This window comes from Dipodomys spectabilis, unplaced genomic scaffold (assembly GCF_019054845.1).
Source record: "Dipodomys spectabilis isolate Male_0828 unplaced genomic scaffold, ASM1905484v1 ptg000272l, whole genome shotgun sequence".
Lineage (NCBI taxonomy): Eukaryota > Metazoa > Chordata > Mammalia > Rodentia > Heteromyidae > Dipodomys > Dipodomys spectabilis.
Genome location: NW_024870949.1, coordinates 2,114,975 through 2,122,185, shown reverse-complemented (window position 1 = coordinate 2,122,185; position 7,211 = coordinate 2,114,975). Strand labels below are relative to the sequence as shown.

The 7,211-nt window shown below is 33.6% G+C and overlaps 1 pseudogene; it reads left to right on the top strand.

Moving 5' to 3' along the window:
• The first annotated feature begins 3,103 nt into the window (after positions 1–3,103).
• On the top strand, positions 3,104–3,200 carry LOC122126035 (annotated as a pseudogene).
• The last annotated feature ends 4,011 nt before the right edge of the window (positions 3,201–7,211 follow it).

Here is a 7,211-nt window from a genome sequence, read left to right as displayed (position 1 = left end):
TTGTTTGCTTTTCCCAAGACTGCCCTTCATTAACTGATTAAAATTTTGAGTGGTCATATTCATACTCTCTAGAGATTGCTGTTTGGATGTGATTTTTGTGTGTTTTTGTTTCTTGTTGTGTTTTTTAACTGAATTTTAAAAGTTTGTGCAATTGTGTTACAATTAAATATATGCATCTAATTGTCCAATGCTCCTAGATCAGAGTCACTCCTTCTATCATTCTCAACCAACCCTTTCTCCAAGATTTATTTCCAATTTACCACTTCCTTCATCATGTGTATACATTCAGTATTCTAGCTGTATTTGCCCCTTGTTCATTTTTCATTCATTCTATTTCTTTACTATAATTCCTCTTTGGTTTCAACTTCCTGATAGTCATTCTGTTAAACTGTCTATTAATACTTTGAAAGATTTATATACATTCCATGGAGTTTCAATCCTGCATATTCTTGAAATGATGTCAGCTTATATTTCCATAATTCATTCATCTGCAGCAACAATTTGCAAGACTGGAGACGGGAAGCACCTAAACATGATTTTATTCTCAACCGTTTGGAAGATTAATCTTTATTCAAAAAGAAAGTTAAAAAATGGCTTAGAATGTATTCCTAATTATGAATTTTTATAAATGGCTTTGTACAATGGTGTGATTCTTTTATTTTACATGCAATAATATTTTCTACTACCTATAAGTTTTGGAAAAAGAAGAAAAATAAATTTATTCCTAGATAGGAATGTGATAGAAATAGAAGACAGATATTAGGTTTGTAATATCTCTGATGAGTACACATATTCAAGACTTAAAGTCATATTTCTTACTATGTTAGACAGAGGGAAAACATAAAGTAACATATGATAAGGCAACTATTTGTGATTTTTTTTAAAATGTACCTTATTAAATGATGAAATTTATTAGCTAACGTTTGGGTTTGAAATTTAGGAGGCTGACATATTTAACACATTTCTGAAAGGCCCTTACTGAAAAACACAAATTGTGGGTGGTACTATTTCTACACTTTAATGAATGGTTGAACATGTTTGGCATTAGTGCTGTGTAAATAATTCAACTCTATTGTAACTTGCTCCCTACACTTGAAAAACTTGTAATGTCACTAAGTATCATCAACTTGTCAAATGTTATTTTTGTGAAAGTGATTTTAAAAAGTTTATTTGAAAAGGAATATACTTTCAGGAGATTAAATGTAGATTATCATTGGTTTGAGAGTGACATTTTTATACCACAGAACCATGTTGTACTGAAATCCCAGTGTTTTGTAGCACTCCTTAGTGCTTCAAATGTTTTTCTGAATTACATTTGACCTCTAAGTCAAGTTTTCGGGCTTTGGCAGACCAATTATAGATCTATCCTTCTAGGAACTATTTTTTGTCCCACTTATGTTGTAATAAAATCTTTCGTTAATCATAGGTGAGGGGTATTAAAAATAATCTTATGACACTTTGTGAACTTGTTCACTCGTATGGGCTGGTCATCTGTAAGTTGAATGTTTGAATTACAGTACTTTCTCTCAAATTTTGTGATCTCATCCTTCATTTTAAGTTGCCTTGCATTTCACAATTGCTTACTGCTAATTCCTGCATCTCAAGGAATTGGGGCCCTGAAATATAGGAAATGCGAAATTGAGATGGGTCTTCAATTACTTTGTGTTGATATGTTGCATGGGCCTTGGTGAAAAGTCTTGCCCCTGTTATCTGATGATGCAGGTAACTGGGCCCTGGGATCCTAGGACCCATGGGTACTGTAGAAGAATAATATTTTTTAGATATCTTAGCAAAATTTGGGCATAATCAGTAAGAATGCTTCAGAAATATGGACAAAAACAGTTTGGGACAAGCAAGTTAAAACAATAAACAGAGCAGCAGAGTAAAATCCATTACAGATTAGAAGAAAGTATTGTTTTTTTATCATGTGGATTCAGAAGACCAAGGACAGTTATAATGTATCACAAGTTTATACTAAAAAGATTGCATTGATACTTTTTCTAGTCTAATATATATTTGAAACCTAAATATTTATATTCCAATTCTATTTATTGAAGTAAATATCAATTTATTTGTCAAATTATCAACTAATTCTAGTAAATTTCATTGTGTGAAATATAAAATCAGCACATATAAATATAAAATATATAACTATATAATATGATTAAAAGACACACGTTTTGTATTGTTCTGTTGTAGTTACTGTATGAAAGGCAACTCTGTTTTAAAGTATTATTCCATTATCTCTACTTCAGTGTTTGATAGAGTTAGACCTAAAGCTTTATCATTTGTAGATTTACAGCGTGGAGGCAAGAGGAAACACTATGATTAAAACATTATCAATTTAATGCCTAATAACGAGGAGAAACATATGCACTTCTCCTGTAACTATGAAAATATTTGGTGATAAAAAGGTAGTAGTGTAAGTTCCTGGTAGGAACTTACAGACAGGCCAGGACATTAAATAATCATGCATACGAACAATTTTTTCACCTTCTTGGCTTTAGCTACTTTTAAATGGAAGGTATAATAAACAATTATATTTTGATAAAATACCTTGTAGTCTGAACAGTTCTGTTTGAACGGTTCATCTCTCTATGATCTCTTGTAACCAAGATTAGTTTTGTTCTAGTAAGAAAATCTTTGGTGTCAGGGTAAGGTATTCTGGTTGGTCTGTTCCCACATGGAAGAAGGGTAAAGGCTCAGGTAGACATTTGTTCCAGTAACACGTCATTTGGGAAAATGTCAGCTGAAGAAGTTTAGAAGTAGCTCTTAAGCAACGCTTAATTTGAATCCATTAGGTCCACAAAGCTGGATAAATAAGTACTTGAAAAAGCCATCACCTTTGGACCTATCTATAAATAATTGAGAGTATGATCAAATTCCAAATAAAAAGACTTAAGATACTCATTGACAAAAAAAGTTTGCAAATGTGAGCAATCGACTAATCAATATAATTTTTTCCACTATTCACAGAATTTTAGGGGAATAAGATCGATAGCATTGTTAGAAACAGTAAGGTTTCCTTGTTACAAGTAGGCACCCATAGATATAAGCCTGTATAAAGATTCCATCATTAACTATTAAATTTAGAGGATACTACATGCTTCAGCAGCACGTATACTCAAATTACAATACAGAGATTAACATGGCACTTGCACAAGGATAATATGAAAATTTGAAAAGTATTCCATATTTTTCATTCTTCAGATACAAGAAATGAAAAAAAGTGATTAAAAAGTTGATTACAAAATTACACGTGTAACAGTACATGTAATTCATATAATTAAATTTAGTTTGACATCAGTGTATTAAATCTTCCCCTCAGAAAGGCGTTTACATAGCATAAACTTTACAAAATTTTTCAAATTAGACAACAATGTCATTTTATCCCAAAGAAAAATAATATTAAGACCTAGAAAAAAGGGATCAAACTGTTTCTATATGGAATGCAATCGGAAAGGACACATTAATGAACCTATATATTATAAAATAATATAGAACTCAAAGTATATCTAGGAGAAAATAAATTATGAACATATGCAAACACACAATATAGAATATTTTAAAATATACTTTTTCAGACAAGCACCAGAAATATTTTAGTTTCTGTACTACTCATTTTAACAGGTAAATTAAAATTATTTCTTATTAAAAAATCACAAACTCTGAAGAAATCATTATACATGTTTACAAAAACTATTGAATACATTTTTCCATCCAACGCAGGCAATTCACTTGGAAAATTCCGCGGAATCCATGAATTTTTACAGTAAAATATTGGTGCTTCCGGGCATTGGTGGTTCATGCCTATAATCCTAGCTACACAGGAGGCTGAGATCTGAGCCTGGGAAGGAAAGTCTGTGGTACTCTTATCTCTAAACCACTAGAAAACTGGAAGTGGAGCTGTGTCTCAAGTGGTAGAGGGCTCACCTTGAGCTGAACAGCACAGGGATAGCTCCCAGGCCCAGAGTTCAAGCCCCATGACCGACCAAAAAAAAAAGATATTGCTCTTATTTTGATTGTGAAAATATTTTGTAGGGACACAAAAGATGGACTTGCATTTTTGAAATTTAAGAAACTTAACCCGACCATTAGGACTTCGGTGAACAATTTGTACAGCCTTTCACAACTTCATAGAGGTAGTGATACGTACTTATCCTTTTGGCAATATCAAATACAGTTTCTTCTATGTTGTTCTTCAGGCCTGTATTTATATAATGGTTCAACAGAAGGCGATCCAGCGTATCTTTGCTATCTCAATTCTCAACAGCAAGATATAAGGTTGTCAAGAGTCCTTTAGTTTGGGGAAGTGTACTGTGGCTCAAGCAGTAGAGCACTCCCCTTGAGCTGAAGAGCACAGGGACAGCACCCAAGCTCAGAGCTCAAGCCCCATGACCGACCAAAAAAAAAAAAAAACCACAACAACAATAAAAATCAAACAAACAAAAATATTTGGGCTGGGAAAGTGGCTCAGTGGTAGAGCGCTTGCCTTGCATACATGAGGCCCTAGGTTCGATTCCTCAGCACCACATAAGCAGAAAAAAAAGCGGGAAGTGGTGCTGTGGCTCAAGTGGTAGAGCGCTAGCCTTGAGCTGAAGAGATGAGGGACAGCTTCCAGGCCCAGAGTTCAGGCCCCAGGACCAGAGCAAAAAAAAAAAAAAATTTAAAAAAAGAGTCCTTTAGTTTGGGCATTGGTATCTGTATCATGATGAAGTAAGAAAGAAGCCACTCTGGTATTATTCCATGTATATGCACTGTTCAGGGGTGTCCAGTCATCTACAGTTATTGCATGTGCCGCTTGAGACACCAACTCACGGACAATGTCTAAGTGTCCACTGTAGGCTTCTTGAAGAGGGGTATACTCATAATCATCCCTCCTATTCACATAAGTGGTCTTTTGGGAAAGAAGTCTCTGCACTGTAGTAAGCTGAATATTTTGGCAGCCCAATGAAGAAATTTGCTTGGATTCTTCTCCAATTTTTTTTTCTTGCAATTGATACCATTCCTTACTTTTTCATCTTGTTCCCCATATTCCTAAGAATTGCCTAACCAGAGACTTTGAGTGCCAGTGGGAATGAGGTGTCCATGTATTTCCCTAATAGTTCACATTGGTTGAACTGGGAAGAAATAACTGGTGAATTTTCTGCAACTGTTTATTCACCATGATTTATTTTCTCTTTTTCCAATTTTACTATTCGAAATTATTCTAACTGGAGAGTAGGGAATTGATGGAGAGCAGAGGAAAGATATTCCTCCATATTCACATGTACACACTGAAAATGAGGACCAGTGATGTCTTCATGTGCAGCTTATTCTAGGCATGAGAAAATAGGAAATAATGCCTTCTATATAAATGATTTGGGAAATGGCAGAGCAAAAAGTGAAATGATACAACCAAAAATATAAAAGCAAAATAAATTAGGATAATTATGGAGCAATCATATTATCTATGAGAACCATGAAAGGGAGAGAGAAAGAAAGAGACAGATGTGTAATAACGTAGCTAGCCACAAAATCCATGCCTCTGATCAATTTGTAGAGCAAACAAAATTTTATTTTTTAAAAGAGATGGAAATCGAATTTATGTATTTACTTGAAATTAGTAAATACATTTTTAGTAGCCTACATAAAGAGACCTAACTTTACCAAATTACAGACAATAAAATAAATCCTTGATAATTCTAGTAACAGATCTGACTGAAATCAGTTGAATCATACTTTTCTTGTACAATGAAGGAATAAGAGGGTAGTAAAGCAGCTAGAGAAGGCAGGGAGATTGTATCTGTGACAAAACTTGGTGGAAATTGGTATTGAGGATTTCTTACTGGTGATCCACTTGCACTGGAAGCATGATTCTGAAGTATTGCTTGCTGATTCTGAACTATTGATTTGATCATTATATTCTCCAAGAAGAAAATGAGAATTGATAGTGAAGGACTACTAATACATTTTGACCTTCTCACTAAGCACTTTCAATCATCAAAATCACATGAAGACAATAGACAGGCCTACTTTTTAGATGAAAGCAAGTGTCTTATAAAAACAAGGAATGTATGTAGTCATGCAAAGGACTTCTATTTTACCAATGTCTCATACATTTTTCAAATGTTGGGTACCAATAAATAATGGATCTATTAGAAAGCTCTTAAGGCTCATATGTTCAATAGTGAGTTCTCTTACACTATATCATGGTATTTTTGTGTATGGTTTTAAGAATAAATTTACATTACTAACTTGAATTTCTGACAGGACAGTATCATCACTGTACATCTTGCCTCTATACTCTCATTTTAAAATTACCATCTAAGTATGTGCATTAGATAACTATATAGGAAAAAGTAGAAGCCACACTGATTGCTTATGTTTGAAAGCAGACCAAGAAAAAACAGTCCATTAGATTCTGATTTGAAAGTAACCAGCAAAAGGTAGAAATGGATCTGTGGTACAAGCAGTAAAATGCTAGCCTTGAGAAAACTGAAACAAAAAATAAATTCTGGGACAAAGCCAGGGCCTGATTTCAAGCCCTAGTATTAGAACCAAACAAATAAATTAATTAATAAGGTAATTAATTAATTAAAAATAAATTAAGTGGTCACATGTGGAGAGGCAGGTAAAATGTAACATGCGTGGTAATGGTTTATGTATTATTTTGTAATAAGGCATATCATCATTTGTCCTAATCACTAATATTTTATGTGGACTTTTTTGTACAATAAACCTGAATTTAGCATGCATGTATATGTGTGTGTACATGTGTGAACATGTGTGCATGTGTATATGTGTGCATGTGCTGTTGCAATGTTGCTTGCCAATATGGACAGGGTGAGGCTGAAAAAAGCTAACTGTGTTGCAATGTTTTTATTTATCAGTGTTCTGTCATGTCATTTCAGTGGAACCAGCCTTTGTACATATTATTTGTCTAATAATAACATCATTTACAATATTAAGTTAGAAAAAGAGACCACTTTCAGCTCTTATTGTATGTTAGGTAAGAAGATACAGACATAATTAGTAAATTATTGCTATAAGATGATTGTCAGTACAAAATACGTATTTGACCTCTTAAATTGGTTATACTTTTAAGATACACTCATGGAGTGATTTGGACCGACTTGACCAAACAGGTATTACTCTCTGGTTATTCCTGTGAAACACAAGTTGGATAAACTCTTTCCGGATTTCTGTTGAAAATCACTTTCTTTGCAAGA